Raw genomic sequence first — 20,303 nt, 5'->3', positions numbered from 1 at the left:
CACTTCAGGCCAAAATGGCCTGCTATACAAAAAGAGACAGCATTGAAATTGATACCAGAGACGATTAGGGAGGCAATTGATGAAGATTTTTCTGGAAATGAGAACAGCAAGGCCATTAAAACATCCCCAACAGGAAAATCACCAGGTCTGAATGGATTCTTCCCTCAGGTTCTTTAAACTATTTAGAGAGAACCTCACCCCCATCATGAAAGAAACATTCAATCGAGTATTCCCTGCTATTCCATTCCTGCTCCAGTTTCTTATGGCACACATTACAGTAATCCCCAAACCCGTGAATGACCGATCCCTGTGCTCAAGCTATTGCCTTATATCACTAATCAATATGGACATAAAAATCTTTAAAAAATTTTTTAAATTTAGTATAGTTACACTATAATAAAGTACGGGAACGGGTTCCTCTATTTGTTTCAGAAGTTTTGTTATACAATATGTATGGTTTTGGTTTACAGGGCGCAAACAGCAATGGTTTTGGTTGGCGTCGGCTTTGGGCTATTTTCTTTCTTAGGCCGCCTGCAGACGAGCGGAAATCCCGCCGCGGGATTTCCCGCGGGATTTCCGCCGCTGAAAGTCTGCATAGGAGTGCATTACAATACGCACTCCTATGCAGACGGCCGCGGTTTGGCCGCGCGAAATCTCGCGCGGCAAACAAACCGCGGCATGTTCTAATTTTGTGCGGAGCACGCACTCACCTGGCCGCCGGCTCCGGTCTGCGCATGCGCCGGCTGCGCGGCAGCCGGCACATCAAAGAGCCGGGGCTGCCAGGCGCGGGTGAGTACGCGCTCGCCCCTGCAGGCTCTGGGGTCGGATCGCGCGGCGAGATTTCTCGCTGCCGGATCCGACCCGCTCGTCTGCAGGCGGCCTTATGTATATATTGTTGTTTTATTTTGTAATTTTTATTTACTGATGTATGTAATCATGTTTTTTTTTACTATCTATGTCCCGCATGTCGTCATATAAGACCTCTGGGGCACATTCCTTTTTCTTTTTTTTATTGGCACTTTCACACTGTAGCTGGGGCATCCATAGGAGCCCCAGTTACAGGGGAAAGTAACCCCTGTGGTGACATTAGTCACTGGCAGAGCTGGCCAGGGTCTAGTATAGCCCTCCAGCTCTGCTGTAGCAGGGAACCCCGGCAGTCACATGACCCCCCTCCCAACTCCCGTAGTGAAAATTACACTTTTACTTTCACTCCGGGTTATCAACTGTTACTAACTGCTGATATTCCGTCCTGCCTCTTATTGATTGCAGAGGGAGGAGGCTTAAAGCCCCGTTGTAATTTTACTATCGGTAGGGTTTTAAGCCCAGGATCAGGCACCTGGTCCTTAATGGGTTAAAAAGTAGTCTAAAATGAAAAAGGCACACTTTTTTGTGCAAGCAGTTTGTATATCAGATTCAATGTGATTAATTCCCTACTAGATGTCTATAGAAAAAAGAGGTATTAATTCAATTGTCACAGAATGTTCTAGAAAAGTATAGATGTGTCTCTTCTTTCCTTTCCCCTTGGCTTGGCTTGGCATATGCCAAGATGAGTGTTGCGAGATGACCATCTTTGAAAAATTATGATATTGTGTTACTTTCTCAGGAGATGTGTATGGTATATGCTTTTATTACATACTACAGCAGCTCAACCATGGGGTTAATCCCAACCCTGTGTACTCTCAGGACAGAAGGAATTTTTAATGAATCGAACAAAAAAGGTCTTGTGCATCTAGAAACACAACTTAAGAGAGTCAGATAAGAAATGCTCCATGTCCCTTAAAGCTTGCCACTCTCTCAGATGGTGGAGCCAGCTGGTAGATGGAAATTCCACTGTCCAGCCTTGCTGGAACCTATTGACCACTGATGCATCCCAACTAGATTGGGGTGTCCATCTAGACAAATTTCCAGTATGAGGCACTTGGACTATGGAGGTAAGATCTTTGACATCCAATCTGAGAGAACCGAGAGCTATTCACAGAGCTGTCTACATTTTGCTACTCAGATCATGGAGGAAGCTGTCAAAGTAAAAATAGACAACATCACATCTGTTTTGTATATCATCAAACACGTAAGCATTCAATCTTCACTCCTTTTAAAGAGACTGGAAAATATCTTATGGCGCCTAAGAAGAGGAAACAGTCTGCTAGAATGAGACCTGCAATTCTCAGACTTATGGCGCTAGAGGTCTTGGTGAGAAGGATCCTAAAATGATCTACAAGAATATGACCTATGATCATCAGACCTATAGCAAAATGGTTCTTAACCTTGGAGGTCTTGATGAGAAGGTTCTTGAAAAGTGTGTGCCAGAAAAGGAACTGCTACCCTCAGATCTATGACAAATTAGGTATTGGCTTCAGAGTCGTTAGCGAAAAGATTCATAAAAAGGTATACAACATGAGATCTACCATTCTCAGACCAGTGACAAAAGAAGGACTTGGTTTAAGTACATAAAAAGTTTATACTAATCTGAGATCTCCCTTTGAATCTTAAAAGGTTACAACCTCTTGGCCATAACATCTGCCAGGAATATAAGTGAGATCCAAGCCTTATCATCTCTAGATCCATACTATAGATTTCTCCCTGATAGACTCTTGCTGAAACTACTGCCAAAGATCCTTCATTGGTAAACTGTATTCAGGCCATTTCCCTTCCAGTACTCTTTTTGAGCCTCCCTCTCAGCAGGAATGCAATCGCCATTTCCTAGATCTGTACTGTAGTCCCAAAATCTATTTAGCTAATAGTAGAGATCAGTAAGGTTGAGAATGTATTCATTATTTTGGTTGGGAGAAATAAGACTTAGAGGTCTTTACTAGAGATGAGCGAGCACCAAAATGCTCGAGTGCTCGTTACTCGAGTCGAACTTTCAGTGATGCTCGAGAGTTCGTTTCGAGTAACGAACCCCATTGAAGTCAATGGGCGACTCGAGCATTTTTGTATATCGCCGATGCTCACTAAGGTTTTCATTTGTGAAAACATGGGAAATTCAAGAAAGTGATGGGAACGACACAGAAAAGGATAGGGCAGGCGAGGGGCTACATGTTGGGCTGCATCTCAAGTTCCCAGGTCCGACTATTAAGCCACAATAGTGGCAAGAGTGAGACCCCCCCCCCCCCCACTGTCAGCATAAAGATCGTTCTCTGTTACAGCTGTGGCAGAGAAGAATGATGTTAGCCCATTGAAGTCAATGGAGCCGGCAATACAGCTGGCTCCATTGAAAGCAATGGGCTGCCGGCTGCCTCTCATCTGATTGGTCCTGCTGAGCCAATCAGAGGCAGCAGTCACACACCCATTCATAAATTCATGAATGGGTGTGTGAGTGGAATCTGCCTCTGATTGGTCAGGCTGTGACCAATTAGACGCAGCTCATTCAGCAGGCAGGGATTTTAAATCCCCGGATGCTGAATACTACTCACAGCTGTTCAGAGCAGTTCAGGAGGACTGCCGCTGGCCGTGCTGAACTCCGTCTGCCGGGACCAGGTGAGTATATATATATTTTTTTTTTTACACATTTCTGGATGAATTGCAGGGAAGGGCTTATATATTTAACCCCTTCCCGACAATTCATCCCGCGATCGCCGGCAGCCCATTGCTTTTAATGGAGCTGGCTGTATTGCCGGCTCCATTGAATTCAATGGGCTAACATCGTTCTGCCGGGACAAGGTGAGTATATATATTTTTTTTTTACACATTTCTGGATGAATTGCAGGGAAGGGCTTATATATTTAAGCCCTTCCCGAAAATTCATCCCGCGCTCGCCGGCAGGCCATTGCTTTCAATGGAGCTGGCTGTATTGCCGGCTCCATTGAATTCAATGGTCAGTGCTCGTTTAATCGAGACGAGTACCGCGTGGTGCTCGTCTCGAGTAACGAGCATCTCGAGCACCCTGATACTCGAACGAGCTTCAAGCTCGGACGAGTATGCTCGCTCATCTCTAGTCTTTACTTAATCTAATCAGGTTAGGTATGGCAGTTTCTAACAAAAATAGTTGCATTAGAAGTCCTTATTTAATCTAGGTATGGCAGTTTCTAATACAACTAATTTGGTTAGAGCCCGCACTACTAGAACAGTGTCCATCTCTTAGGCTAAGTAAAGTCTGATCCTGCTGGAATCAGATTTGCCATGTAGCTGGGAGCTCGCACAATATATTTATCAACCCTTATGGGCTGAAATTTTGGCTCTAGGGTGGTCAAGTTTGAGTTCTGCCATACATTAAAGCCCCATTTAGATGGGACGAATGTTGGGCAAATGATGCCCAACACTTGTCTCCACACATACTCACTCCCTGCTCCTGCATGTAATCTTGTATCGCTGGCTCACAGCAGGATGTCAGGAGCAGATTTCAGTTCTCTCTCCTGCCCCTCTCCATTAAGTTAACATAGTGGCTGTTCAATACTGAACGATTGCTATTTACACTACACTGTCATAGTTAAACTCATCGCTCATCTTTTATGCTGCAAAAATGATGAGTGATGAGTTTAACTATGACAGTGTAGTGTAAATAGCAGCCGTTCAGTATTGAACGGTCACTATGTTAACTGAAAGGAGAGAGGCGAGGGGGGAGTGAGAACTGAAATCTGCTCCTGACGCCCCACTGTGAGCTAGTGATACAAGCTCCCGTGCAGGAGCATGGTAGCATGTTTGTGCGAGTGTCGGGCATCGCTTGCCCAACATTCATCGTATCTAAATGGGGCTTAAGGCCCCCCCTATCGAGTGACTTCTTGCTAAATCTCCATGGTTGTGCTGCTGTAGGATGCAAGGGAAGAGTCAATTTATAATGTTAAACTGTAGAGATGAGCGAACACCAAAATGTTCGGGTGTTCGTTATTCGGAACGAACTTCCCGCGATGCTCGAGGGTTCGTTTCGAACAACGAACCCCATTGAAGTCAATGGGCGACCAGAACATTTTTGTATTTCGCCGATGCTCGCTAAGGTTTTCATGTGTGAAAATCTGGGCAATTCAGGAAAGTGATGGGAATGACACAGTGACGGATAGGGCAGGCGAGGGGCTACGTGTTGGGCTGCATCTCAAGTTCACAGGTCCCACTATTAAGCCACAATACCGGCAAGAGTGGGCCCCCCCCCCTCCCAACAACTTTTACTTCTGAAAAGCCCTCATTAGCATGGCATACCTTTGCTAAGCACCACACTACCTCCAACAAAGCACAATCACTGCCTGCATGACACTCCACTGACACTTCTCCTGGGTTACATGCTGCCCTCATGCCACACCACGCTCATGTCTATTTAGAATTGCGTCTGCCATGACGAGGGACCGCAGGCACACACTGCAGAGGTTGGCACGGCTAGGCAGCGACCCTCTTTAAAAGTGGCGGAGCGATAGCCCACAATGCTGTACAGAAGCAATGAGAAATAGAATCCTGTGCCACCGCCATCAGGAGCTGCACACGTGGGCATAGCAATGGGGAACCTATGTGCCACACACTATTCATTCTGTCAAGGTGTCTGCATGCCCCAGTCAGACCGGGCTTTTTAATTCATAGACACAGGCAGGTACAACTCCCTATTGTGAAGTCCCTGTCGACCCACAGCATGGGTGGCTCCCTGGAACCCACCGGCGGTACACAGAAATATCCCATTGCATTGCCCAACACAGCTGAGGTAGTAATGTCGTGCTTAATGCAGGTGGGCTTCGGCCCACACTGCATGCCCCAGTCTGACTGGGGTTCTTTATAAGTGGACACATGTAGGTTAAACTCCCTGTGGACCCACTGCCTGGGTGGGTGCCAGGAAGCCACCGGCGGTACATAGAAATATCCCATTGCATTGCCCAACACAGCTGAGGTAGTAATGTCGTGCGTAATACAGGTGGGCTTCGGCCCACACTGCATGCCCCAGTCAGACGGGTTCTTTAGAAGTGTACAGATGTATTAAAAACTCAGTGTGCACCTACAGCATGGGTGGCTCCCTGGAACCCACCGGCGGTACACAAAAATATCCCATTGCATTGCCCAACACAGCTGAGGTAGTAATGTCGTGCTTAATGCAGGTGGGCTTCAGCCCACACTGCATGCCCCAGTCAGACTGGGGTTCTTTACAAGTGGACACATGTAGGTTAAACTCCCTGTGGACCCACTGCCTGGGTGGGTGCCAGGAAGCCACCGGCGGTACATAGAAATATCCCATTGCATTGCCCAACACAGCTGAGGTAGTAATGTCGTGCGTAATACAGGTGGGCTTCGGCCCACACTGCATGCCCCAGTCAGACGGGTTCTTTAGAAGTGTACAGATGTATTAAAAACTCAGTGTGCACCTACAGCATGGGTGGCTCCCTGGAACCCACCGGCGGTACACAAAAATATCCCATTGCATTGCCCAACACAGCTGAGGTAACGTCAGCTGTAATGCAGGTGGCCTAAAAATTAATTTGATTACACTGTAGGCGAGGGCCCACAAAAATTGCTGTATCAACAGTACTAATGTACATCCCAAAAATTGGCCATGGCCAGCCAAGAGGGCAGGTGAAACCCATTAATCGCTTTGGTTAATGTGGCTTAAGTGGTAACTAGGCCTGGAGGCAGCCCAGTGTAACGAAAAATTGGTTCAAGTTAAAGTTCCAATGCTTTTAAGCGCATTGAAACTTATAAAAATTGTTCTGAAAAATTATTTGAGTGAGCCTTGTGGCCCTAAGAAAAATTGCCCGTTCAGCGTGATTACGTGAGGTTTCAGGAGGAGGAGCAGGAGGAGGAGGAGGAGGAATATTAGACACAGATTGATGAAGCAGAAATGTCCCCGTTTTGGATGGTGAGAGAGAACGTAGCTTCCATCCGCGGGTGCAGCCTACGTATTGCTTACGTATCGCTGCTGGAGAACAGAAGTCTGGGGAAATCCAGCCTTTGTTCATCTTGATGAGTGTTAGCCTGTCGGCACTGTCGGTTGACAAGCGGCTACGCTTATCTGTGATGATTCCCCCAGCCGCACTAAACACCCTCTCCGACAACACGCTAGCCGCAGGACAAGCAAGCACCTCCAGGGCATACAGCGCTAGTTCAGGCCACATGTCCAGCTTCGACACCCAGTAGTTGTAGGGGGCAGAGGCGTCACCAAGGATGGTCGTGCGATCCGCTACGTACTCCCTCACCATCCTTTTACAGTGCTCCCGCCGACTCAGCCGTGACTGGGGAGCGGTGACACAGTCTTGGTGGGGAGCCATAAAGCTGGCCAGGCCCTTAAAGACTGTTGCACTGCCTGGGATGTACATGCTGCTCGATCTACGCACATCCCCTGCTACCTTGCCCTCGGTACTGCGCCTTCTGCCACTAGCGCTGTCGGCTGGGAATTTTACCATCAGCTTGTCCGCAAGGGTCCTGTGGTATAGCAACACTCTCGAACCCCTTTCCTCTTCGGGAATCAGAGTGGGCAGGTTCTCCTTATACCGTGGATCGACCAGTGTGTACACCCAGTAATCCGTAGTGGCCAGAATGCGTGCAACGCGAGGGTCACGAGAAAGGCATCCTAACATGAAGTCAGCCATGTGTGCCAGGGTACCTGTACGCAACACATGGCTGTCTTCACTAGGAAGATCACTTTCAGGATCCTCCTCCTCCTCAGGCCATACACGCTGAAAGGATGACAGGCAATCAGCCGGTGTACCGTCAGCAGCGGCCCAAGCTGTCTCTTCCCCCTCCTCCTCATCCTCCTCATGCTCCTCCTCCTCCTCCTGTACGCGCTGAGAAATAGACAGGAGGGTGCCCTGACTATCCAGCGGCATACTGTCTTCCCCCGCCCCCGTTTCCGAGCGCAAAGCAGCTGCCTTTATGGTTTGCAGGGAATTTCTCAAGATGCATAGCAGAGGAATGGTGACGCTAATGATTGTAGCATCGCCGCTCACCACCTGGGTAGACTCCTCAAAATTACCAAGGACATGGCAGATGTCTGCCAACCAGGCCCACTCTTCTGAAAGGAATTGAGGAGGCTGACTCCCACTGCGCCGCCCATGTTGGAGTTGGTATTCGACTATAGCTCTACGTTGTTCATAGAGCCTGGCCAACATGTGGAGCGTAGAGTTCCACCGTGTGGGCACGTCGCACAGCAGTCGGTGCACTGGCAGCTTAAAGTGATGTTGCAGGGTGCGCAGGGTGGCAGCGTCCGTGTGGGACTTGCGGAAATGTGCGCAGAGCCGGCGCGCCTTTACGAGCAGGTGTGACAAGCGTGGGTAGCTTTTCAGAAAGCGCTGAACCACCAAATTAAAGACGTGGGCCAGGCATGGCACGTGCGTGAGGCTGCCGAGCTGCAGAGCCGCCACCAGGTTACGGCCGTTGTCACACACGACCATGCCCGGTTGGAGGCTCAGCGGCGCAAGCCAGCGGTCGGTCTGCTGTGTCAGACCCTGCAGCAGTTCGTGGGCCGTGTGCCTCTTATCGCCTAAGCTGAGTAGTTTCAGCACGGCCTGCTGACGCTTGCCCACCGCTGTGCTGCCACACCGCGCGACACCGACTGCTGGCGACATGCTGCTGCTAACACATCTTGATTGCGAGACAGAGGAGGAGGAGGAGGGTGCTTTAGTGGAGGAAGCATACACCTCCGCAGATACCACCACCGAGCTGGGGCCCGCAATTCTGGGGGTGGGTAGGACGTGAGCGGTCCCGGGCTCTGACTCTGTCCCAGCCTCCACTAAATTCACCCAATGTGCCGTCAGGGAGATGTAGTGGCCCTGCCCGCCTGTGCTTGTCCACGTGTCCGTAGTTAAGTGGACCGTGGCAGTAACCGCGTTGGTGAGGGCGCGCACAATGTTGCGGGAGACGTGGTCGTGCAGGGCTGGGACGGCACATCGGGAAAAGTAGTGGCGACTGGGAACTGAGTAGCGCGGGGCCGCCGCCTCCATGATACTTTTGAAGGACTCAGTTTCCACATTCCTATACGGCAGCATCTCAAGGCTGATGAATTTTGCTATGCGGACGGTTAACGTTTGAGCGTGCGGGTGCGTGGCGGCGTACTTGCGCTTGCGCTCGAACACTTGCGCAAGCGACGGCTGAACGGTGCGCTGAACTACACTGCTGGATGGGGCCGAGGACAGCGGAGATGAGGGTGTGGGTGCAGGCCATGAGGCGGTAGTGCCTGTGTCCTGAGAGGGGGGTTGCATCTCAGTGGCAGGTTGGGGCACAGGGGGAGAGGCAGGGGTGCAAACCGGAGGCGGTGAACGGCCTTCGTCCCACCTTGTGGGGTGCTTGGCCATCATATGTCTGCGCATGGTGGTGGTGGTGAGGCTGTTGGTGTTGGCTCCCCGGCTGAGCTTTGCGCAACAAAGGTTGCACACCACTGTTCGTCGGTCGTCAGGCGGCTCTGTGAAAAACTGCCAGACCTTAGAGCACCTCGGCCTCTGCAGGGTGGCATGGCGCGAGGGGGCGCTTTGGGAAACACTTGGTGGATTATTCGGTCTGGCCCTGCCTCTACCCCTGGCCCTGGCCACCGCACTGCCTCTTGCAACCTGCCCTGCTGATGCCCTTGACTCCCCCTCTGAAGACCTGTCCTCCTGAGTAAGCGTTGCACACCAGGTGGGGTCAGTCACCTCATCGTCCTGCTGCTCTTCCTCCGAATCCTCTGTGCGCTGCTCCCTTGGACTTACTGCCCTTACTACTACCTCACTGCAAGACAACTGTGTCTGATCGTCATCGTCCTCCTCACCCACAGAAAGTTGTTGAGACAGTTGGCGGAAGTCCCCAGCCTCTTCCCTCGGACCCCGGGAACTTTCGAATGGTTGGGCATCAGTGACGATAAACTCCTCTGGTGGGAGAGGAACCGCTGCTGCCCAATCTAAGCAGGGGCCCGAGAACAGTTCCTGGGAGTGTTCCCGCTCCTGAGCAGGTGTCATTGTAGTGGAGTGAGGAGGCTGGGAGGAAGGAGGAGCAGCAGACAGAGGATTCGGATTTGCAGCAGTGGACGGTGCAGAACTGCGTGTTGACGATAGGTTGCTCGAAGCACTTTCTGCCATCCAGGACAGGACCTGCTCACACTGCTCATTTTCTAATAACCGTCTCCCGCGTGGACCCATTTAATTGGGCGATGAATGTGGGGACGCCAGAAACGTGCCTCTCTCCTAATCGCGCAGCAGTCGGCTGCGACACACCGGGATCAGGAGCTCGGCCTGTGCCCACACCCTGACTTGGCCCTCCGCGTCCTCGGCCGCGTCCACGTCCTCTAGGCCTACCCCTACCCCTCAGCATGCTGTATTACCAGTGATTTGATTTCACAGGCAGGAAATAAATTGGCGCAAGACTGCAGGCCAAATATAATTTTTTCCCTTTTTGGAAAACGAAAGGCCCCACTGCCTCTAGTGAATGAATAATCTAAGTTTAATAACTGTGCTGTGTCCCTGCTAATGTGTCACAGAACGTGAGGGTAGCAGAGTTATTATAACTCTGGCAGAGCAGGTATTTTTTTTCACAATTAAGGAAAGCAAATGGCGAAGCCAGCAGTAAAGCGTAGCTGGGTGCGTATGATTTAGCAATGTTTTTCACGCAGCTCACACGTGTCCACCGCCCGTAAGGACGGACAGAGGCTGGACAAATAGATTTGTTTCCACTTGTTTTTCCACCAAAAGGCAGCACTGCGTATATTCAATGAACATGAGAAGTTTAATAACTGTGCTGTGTCCCTGCTAATGTGTCACAGAACGTGAGGGTAGCAGAGTTATTATAACTCTGGCAGAGCAGGTTTTTTTTTTCCCAATTAAGGAAAGCAAATGGCGAAGCCAGCAGTAAAGCGTAGCTGGGTGCGTATGATTTAGCAATGTTTTTCACGCAGCTCACACGTGTCCACCGCCCGTAAGGACGGACAGAGGCTGGACAAATAGATTTGTTTTCACTTGTTTTTCCACCAAAAGGCAGCACTGCGTATATTCAATGAACATGAGAAGTTTAATAACTGTGCTGTGTCCCTGCTAATGTGTCACAGAACGTGAGGGTAGCAGAGTTATTATAACTCTGGCAGAGCAGGTATTTTTTTTCCCAATTAAGGAAAGCAAATGGCGAAGCCAGCAGTAAAGCGTAGCTGGGTGCGTATGATTTAGCAATGTTTTTCACGCAGCTCACACGTGTCCACCGCCCGTAAGGACGGACAGAGGCTGGACAAATAGATTTGTTTTCACTTGTTTTTCCACCAAAAGGCAGCACTGCGTATATTCAATGAACATGAGAAGTTTAATAACTGTGCTGTGTCCCTGCTAATGTGTCACAGAACGTGAGGGTAGCAGAGTTATTATAACTCTGGCAGAGCAGGTATTTTTTTTCCCAATTAAGGAAAGCAAATGGCGAAGCCAGCAGTAAAGCGTAGCTGGGTGCGTATGATTTAGCAATGTTTTTCACGCAGCTCACACGTGTCCACCGCCCGTAAGGACGGACAGAGGCTGGACAAATAGATTTGTTTTCACTTGTTTTTCCACCAAAAGGCAGCACTGCGTATATTCAATGAACATGAGAAGTTTAATAACTGTGCTGTGTCCCTGCTAATGTGTCACAGAACGTGAGGGTAGCAGAGTTATTATAACTCTGGCAGAGCAGGTATTTTTTTTCCCAATTAAGGAAAGCAAATGGCGAAGCCAGCAGTAAAGCGTAGTTGGGTGCGTATGATTTAGCAATGTTTTTCACGCAGCTCACACGTGTCCACCGCCCGTAAGGACGGACAGAGGCTGGACAAATAGATTTGTTTCCACTTGTTTTTCCACCAAAAGGCAGCACTGCGTATATTCAATGAACATGAGAAGTTTAATAACTGTGCTGTGTCCCTGCTAATGTGTCACAGAACGTGAGGGTAGCAGAGTTATTATAACTCTGGCAGAGCAGGTATTTTTTTTCCCAATAAAGGAAAGCAAATGGCGAAGCCAGCAGTAAAGCGTAGCTGGGTGCGTATGATTTAGCAATGTTTTTCACGCAGCTCACACGTGTCCACCGCCCGTAAGGACGGACAGAGGCTGGACAAATAGATTTGTTTTCACTTGTTTTTCCACCAAAAGGCAGCACTGCGTATATTCAATGAACATGAGAAGTTTAATAACTGTGCTGTGTCCCTGCTAATGTGTCACAGAACGTGAGGGTAGCAGAGTTATTATAACTCTGGCAGAGCAGGTATTTTTTTTCCCAATTAAGGAAAGCAAATGGCGAAGCCAGCAGTAAAGCGTAGCTGGGTGCGTATGATTTAGCAATGTTTTTCACGCAGCTCACACGTGTCCACCGCCCGTAAGGACGGACAGAGGCTGGACAAATAGATTTGTTTCCACTTGTTTTTCCACCAAAAGGCAGCACTGCGTATATTCAATGAACATGAGAAGTTTAATAACTGTGCTGTGTCCCTGCTAATGTGTCACAGAACGTGAGCGTAGCAGAGTTATTATAACTCTGGCAGAGCAGGTATTTTTTTTCCCAATTAAGGAAAGCAAATGGCGAAGCCAGCAGTAAAGCGTAGCTGGGTGCGTATGATTTAGCAATGTTTTTCACGCAGCTCACACGTGTCCACCGCCCGTAAGGACGGACAGAGGCTGGACAAATAGATTTGTTTTCACTTGTTTTTCCACCAAAAGGCAGCACTGCGTATATTCAATGAACATGAGAAGTTTAATAACTGTGCTGTGTCCCTGCTAATGTGTCACAGAACGTGAGGGTAGCAGAGTTATTATAACTCTGGCAGAGCAGGTATTTTTTTTCCCAATTAAGGAAAGCAAATGGCGAAGCCAGCAGTAAAGCGTAGCTGGGTGCGTATGATTTAGCAATGTTTTTCACGCAGCTCACACGTGTCCACCGCCCGTAAGGACGGACAGAGGCTGGACAAATAGATTTGTTTTCACTTGTTTTTCCACCAAAAGGCAGCACTGCGTATATTCAATGAACATGAGAAGTTTAATAACTGTGCTGTGTCCCTGCTAATGTGTCACAGAACGTGAGGGTAGCAGAGTTATTATAACTCTGGCAGAGCAGGTATTTTTTTTCACAATTAAGGAAAGCAAATGGCGAAGCCAGCAGTAAAGCGTAGCTGGCTGCGTATGATTTAGCAATGTTCTTCACGCAGCTCACACGTCTCCACCGCCCGTAAGGACGGACAGAGGCTGGACAAATAGATTTGTTTTCACTTGTTTTTCCACCAAAAGGCAGCACTGCGTATATTCTATGAATAATAACTGTGTTGTGGCCCTGCCTATACAATTCTTTCCCTGCAGTATCAATGGAGGGTGGAATGCTCTGCAGAGGCGATTTTGAGAAGCCCAAAAAAAATGCAGCACAGCTAACAGCAGCCTGGACAGTACTGCACACGGATAAATATGGCCCTAGAAAGGACCGTTGAGGTTCTTGAAGGCTACACTCACTCCTAACACTCTCCCTGCCTATGCAGCACTTCTGTCCCTAATGCCAGGTGCAACGCTCTGCAGAGCCGATTTTGAGAAAAAAAAAATGCCACTGCTAACAGCAGCCAACACACAGCTATCAGTGGCCCTAATAAGGACCTTTGGGGGGTCTTGAAGCCTACACTAACTACCAATTCTTTCCCTACAGCAGCTCCGGTATAAACAGCACTGTCCCTCATCTAACTCACCAGGCATCTGAGGCGAGCCGCGGGAGGGGCCGACTTTTATATTAGGCGAACACCTGATCTCGCCAGCCACTCACAGCAGGGGGGTGGTATAGGGCTTAAACGTTGCAGGGGGAAGTTGTAATGCCTTCCCTGTCTTTCAATTGGCCAGAAAAGCGCGCTAACGTCTCAGGGAAGGAAGTGAAAGTAACCAGAACACCGCATGGTGTTCGTTACGAATAACGAACATCCCGAACACCCTAATATTCGCACGAATATCAAGCTCGGACGAACGCGGTCGCTCATCTCTATTAAACTGCCTTCCCTTAATCTGAACAGCAGCACAAGCTTCCTGCCCTAATTATATACTATTACTTGATAATATACACAGGGTCGGTGGGGCTAGACATCTTCCTTATAGAGTCAGGGCATTCTAGTTAATTAGTGTTTAGTTTCATTCATTAGAATTTCCATTTGTCCTGATAGTTCTCAGGAACAAAATTAACCCCATGTTTGGGCTGCTTTTTAGGACTAAGAGAAAAAAGGCTTTTGAAAGCATGCAGCAATTTTGTTTTGTATTTGTAATTTGAGAAAATTAAGTTTGTAATAAAATCCATGGAAAATAAAAATAATGGTTGCAAATCCCAAAGCAATGCAAAAAAGTAAACTATGGAAAAAGTTGTTTTCCGTGTTGCATATAAAAATGTTACAATATCACAAGAAGCAGACTTAAAGGGGTTGTCCCGAGGCAGCAAGTGGGGCTATACACTTCTGTATGGCCATAATAATGCACTTTGTAATATACATTGTGCATTAATTATGAGCCATACAGAAGTTATAAAAAGTTTTTTACTTACCTGCTCCGTTGCTGGCGTCCTCGTCTCCATGGTGTCGACTAATTTTTGGCCTCCGATGGCCAAATTAGCCGCGCTTGCGCAGTCCGGGTCTTCAGCAGTCTTCTATGGAGCCGCTCGTGCCAGAGAGCGGCTCCGTGTAGCTCCGCCCCGTCACGTGCCGATTCCAGCCAATCAGGAGGCTGGAATCGGCAGTGGACCGCACAGAAGAGCTGCGGTCCACGAAGACAGAGGATCCCGGCGGCCATCTTCAGCGGTAAGTATTGAAGTCACCGGAGCGCGGGGATTAAGGTAAGCGCTCCGGTAAACTTTCTTTACTTCCCTGCATCGGGGTTGTCTCGCGCCGAACGGGGGGGGGGTTGAAAAAAAAAAAACCCGTTTCGGCGCGGGACAACCCCTTTAATGCCAAAGGTTTGGTTTATTTAATGTTGTATAATTGGCAACATGACATGTATACCAAGGAGCATTGTAGATTCGTTAATTCTATGCATATATCTTATGTTATACAACAATGATTGTATATTTGTTTGAAATTCCAAATAAAGACTGAATATCTGAAAAAAATGTTACAATATGATTAGTTTTCCTTAAAAATCTATCAGCTTATCCATTATTGGCTGAAAGTAGGTGGAAAGCTAACAAGAACTAAAGTTGAACCTAACACCCCCCCCCCCCCCCCCTCTCCCCATATACTTCTCAATCTATTTCTGGTATCAGGATTAGATGTGAATTGTTTTCATGATATTATGACACTTTGTGTAAGAAGGTTTACATGCTTGCTTAGACAGTACATTTTTAAGCAGAAGTCCCATGGTGCTGTGTGTGGGAGATAATGAGGGGGCGATATACACAGTTAGTCAACTAGTATATAAGAAAGAAAGGCACAGACCATTATCGATAAATAATATAAGCAACATAGGGATGCATTCTATGCTTCTTTCTTCCCTTTTGTTTCAGAATGAGGGCGAGCACCCACTGGCGTTTTTTTACCTGCGTTTTGCGTTTTGCGTTTTTCCTGCACAGGCATAGAGATAACATGTGTTCCTGTCCACTGGCGTTTTTTTTGCGTTGCGTTTGCGTTTTTAACATAGGAACTGTCAGTTGCATATGTGTCCTTATTTTTCTCCTAATGCACCCATGAAAGTCAATGGAAATTAATGGAAAAGCCGCGAAAACGCTGCGTTTTTTCCCCGCGGAAAACGCAAACGCCAGTGGGTGGGCGCCCTGAAGCAGTATATTATATTGTTCCACATAATCACAGAGTCACTAATGTGATGTACTGGGCTTTAAACATCTTTGTAAGGCCGCGTTCACACGAGCAACAAAGTCACACGATTTTGTCGCGTTGCTACAATGCTACAAATAGCATGTATGTGAAACTTTCCTATGGGTTAATTCACACATGCGATGTTTTGTAGCATGCAACAACCCGGCACAAAAACCTTGCGGGTCCTGCGATATGCCCACGACTCATGAGGTTTTGTAGCCCATGTGTCCCTATAAAGCCTTCCCCTCTGTTGCATTGCGCGAAAATGCAATTTTGGTGTAGTGCGATGCAACTTTGACAATAGGAAAACCTAAGCCCTAGCTGCAGGGAAAAAACAAAACAGTATACATGACCTTAGAAGCGCTGTCAGCCCGGCCGCAGCTTCTCCCTGGGTCCCAGCACTGTATCTCTTCATCATCTTTTGACCGGGGATTGAAAACTCACCGCCTCTTGGAAGCATTGGCTGTGATTGGCTGATGCTTAGCCAATCACAGCCAGCACTCAATGAACCAATCACAGCCAATCATCGAGTGCTGGCTGTGATTGGCTAAGTGTAAGCCAATCACAGTCTGTGCTTCCAGGAGGCGGGGATTTTTTAATGCCCGGGCAGAAGAGAAGAGGAAGACCAGTGCCAGGACCAGGGGGGAAAAGCTGCAGGGGAGCCATGGACAACACATCTAGGTGATTTATACTTTTTCTTTAATTTTTTTCTTCAGCTACGGCTTATTTTCGGACTAGGCCTTATATTTCAAGCCTTCCCCCAAAAATCCTTGCATGTGGTGCAACAAAGTCAGGCAACTTTGCAGCACCACATGCAACTTTGTAGCGCTACAAAGTCGCGGTATCACTACGAGAAACTGCAGCAATATCGCATGATTTTCTCACGCTGATGCCATGTCGCACGTGTGAACTAGGCCTTATATTCCCAAAAGATTTCTAAGCACATTCTATTGTACTCCACGGAAGAAACTAGCTTTTAGACTGAACAATTATGTTTAAAAAATCCTTTAAACGAGCAAAAGTAAACGATAAATCATTTAGTCTAAACGTGAGCCAACCACTGAACGTCAAACGAGGATCATTCACTTTTCGTTCGTTGTTTATTTTATGCAGGCGTAAAACCATTGTTGGCTTATTCGCTTATTGTGAATAAGGCCAGGAATGCTACAAGAGGTACATAAACATTTTTAACTAGACACTGATAAGGGATAATAAGTTTATGGTCCCTGAATTACTGTTGATGGGGGTTTTCACCCGGCTAGCAGTCTTATCTGTGCAATAAATGTCTCACACCTCCCATTCACGCATAAATCCTGGGGAATAATTTAACCCAGTATTCAGCGTGTCAAAAGTTGTTATCAATTTATATTCCCAAAGTCTTCTATGGTTTTGTGACTTGAAACCACTGTTCAATATCAAAACTCTCATATCTCCTATGTCATGTCCATAGTTAGAAAAGTGCTCGGCCACAGGAAATTCTCTCTTTGTGTGTTTAATCGTGTGGCGATGAGATTTCATACTCGCTTTCAGTCTTCGCCCTGTTTCTCTGACATAAAGACTCCCAAAAGGACATTTACTGCACATGATCAGGTACACAACATTGGACGTGGAACATGTGAATGTCCCTGGGATCTTATAGTCCTGCTGTGTATTGGGCACTCCTGATTATAAAATTCCTCAAGTTAGGAGGTTACCTGTAACACAGAAGAGGAGGGTCTGGGAATATGGTTTTCAGACAGTCATCCTTGTGCAGGGTATGGTGGAGTTTCTTTGCGGTTTTCCTTAGTACCTCTAGTTGCGGATTGTAGGTCACTACTAGAGGTACACGATTGTTTCTTTCCTTCTCCTCATATTCGAGTAGTTGATTCCTGGGTATCCTGGTGGCTCTGGTGATTTGGTCATCAATTGAGGTGGGATGGTAGCCCTGATTTAAAAAATGTCCTTTTAAGATGGTACAAATGTTCCTCTCTCTCTGTTGGGTTGGAGCAAATCCGGTTGTATCTGAGGGCCTGGCTGTGGACAATGGACTTTTTGATGTGTTTAGGATGGAAACTGTCCCATCTGAGGTATGTGGGCCGATCAATCAGTTTTCGGTATAAGGAAGTCTGTATTGAGTTGTTTGAAATCTTTATGGTGGTGTCCAAAAAGTTGATTTCACTATACAAGTAGCTTAATGTCAAGTTTATGGTGGGTGGAATGCATTGAATCTCTCATGGAATTTTATTAATTCTTGTTCAGTGTGGGTCCAGATGATCATGATGTCATCAATGTAGTGGAAGTTAGCTAACGGTTTGCTGGGGAAGGAGGCCAGAGAGTCACTCTCCAGTTTTGCCATAAAAAGGTTGGCATATTGCGGTGCCATTTTACTGCCCATGGCAGTTCCAGTGAGTTGCAGGAATATTTTTTTGCCAAAGGAGAAATAATTGTGTGTGAGGATGAATCTTGTGAGTTGTAGCACTGCGTCAGAGGCGACCCCATTGGCCTTAAGTTATGCCTGGCAGGCGGTCAGTCCATCTTTGTGTGGAATGGTGGAATACAAGGGTTCCACATCCATAGTGGCCAGGATGGCACCATTGGGGAGATTAAACTGCTGGCCTGGTGAGCACCCCCATCAACAGTAATTAAGGGACCATAAACTTATTATCCCATATCAGTGTCTAGTTAAAAATGTCTGTGCACCTCTTGTAGCATTCCTGGCCTGACGCACATCCCCCCCCCCCCCAGCAGTAATTCAGGGACCATAAAACTTTCACTCTGTTATCAGTGCCTAGGCAAAAAAAAAAGTTTGTTTTCTGTTGCAGAATTTCTTCTAAGTGCAAACCAATCACATCCATGTCTGTGCATTTTCATAAGTATGTATGTTATAAGTGTGTATAAATATTCATGCCTCTTCAGATCTATTCCATTCTCAGCGTGAAGAAGAACCTGAGAGGTTCACAAGCTCGCTATTACATCATGTATTTTTGTTAGCCATTAAAAGGTATCATATCTACAAGATTACGTGGTTTCTCTTGCTTGGAGCAATCACATATTGTCCTCAGTATACACACATAGAGGTGAGGTAGTTTCTCTTCAGTATACAAATCTTTTCCTTAGGCTTTATAGTTTCTGAGAAAATAACTATTTCATGTATCACGGATTTTTGCACAGTTTTTCATGCATAGAATTGAATATTGATGTTGTGACCCTTTTACTTTTACTAATTAGGACATGAAGAATGGTTGCGGCAAATTTCATGTTTGTGCGACAATGGGAAGTTAGAGAATTAGATTAGGTACATAACATAGGGGGTCACTTACTTTTGTGCTTAGAATTGAATAATCTAGTTGCGACCACTTTACTTTTCCTATTTACGACCTAAAGAATGGTCGTGCCAAATTTTATACGGCATCGGGAAGTTAGAGAATTAGTGGTGTGTCAGTCAGTGAGTTGGTCAGTGAGGGATTTCACCTATATATATATATGGAGAGAGATAGAACATATAGACAGGAGTTTCCCTGTTGAAACAATTGAAATGTTTTTCTACCTATATGGTAGTTGTAGACACAATGATTATCAGTAACAATTTAAACTATTTAATTAATATTAATAATAATTGTTTTTATTCTAGAAACATTAAAAACAAACAACTCGAAAGAGATCATTCCCATACAATGTCATGAAAATACTGTGCAAAAGTTAAAAATAATTGGATAGGGTGCTGGAGGACCTACCACTATACTGGTTCGCAATACATGTATTAAAAATAGATGGTATAAGGAATAATTACTTGGAGGAGGGAAGATTTTTAAAAACTCTCACACCCCTAACTATCCCCACAGTGTCCAGAAATGTTCAGACAATGACTAGCAAACGTTATTTTCTTTAATTCACATTGGGCTTTATTAAATGTACACCAAGGTCAACGCATTTCGGGAAGCAAATTAATCCCCCTCTAATTTTCTACTTGTCATTGTCTGAGCATTTTGGACACTGTGGATATAGTTACGGGTGTAAGATTGTTCCTCCTCCTCCCTCCAAATAGGCGTGTCTTATACCATCCATTTCTAATACAAGTATAAAGTACCATTATAGTGGTAGGTCCTCCTGTCCTCTAGCCAATTGTTTTCTTCATGTTTCCTTTTTGCTTGGTATGACTGTGCTTTGACCCAAGGAAAGGGGCTGCTAATTCTGTTTGGAAGAGGATCTAAAGCCTAGTCCGAGTGATATTGGGTGATATCTAGAGATAAGTGAGCACCCAAATGCTCGAGTCCGCGTTATTCGAGTTGAGCTTTTCATAAAATTCGAGAGCTCTACTCGAGTAACGAACCCCATTGACTACAATGGGAGACTCGAGCATTTTTGTATGTGGGACGCCGAGTGCCGACCTTTTTTATTTTTATTTTTTCTAGGTTCGTCTCTCTCTCCCCCCCTGCTAGACGAAAAATTTCCCATTGACGGGAGGGGCCAAAACAGGCACGTCACAACAGGGAGGAGCCAAAAACTGCAGCAGGGTCAAACACGACTTGTTGCTTGTTCGAGCAACGAGCACCATCGAGTACACTAATACTCGAATGAGCATCAAACTCGGCAGAGTATGTTCGCTCAACTCTAGTGATATCCCTTCTTGTGGTTTCAACATGTGCCACATACCCATTGGGTTATTACCAGATTTTGGGGTCATTTT

The sequence above is a fragment of the Eleutherodactylus coqui genome, chromosome 4 (assembly GCF_035609145.1).
Source record: "Eleutherodactylus coqui strain aEleCoq1 chromosome 4, aEleCoq1.hap1, whole genome shotgun sequence".
In the NCBI taxonomy this organism is placed as follows: domain Eukaryota; kingdom Metazoa; phylum Chordata; class Amphibia; order Anura; family Eleutherodactylidae; genus Eleutherodactylus; species Eleutherodactylus coqui.
The sequence above is the reverse complement of the archived record's forward strand: the minus strand, read 5'-3'. Positions refer to the sequence as shown.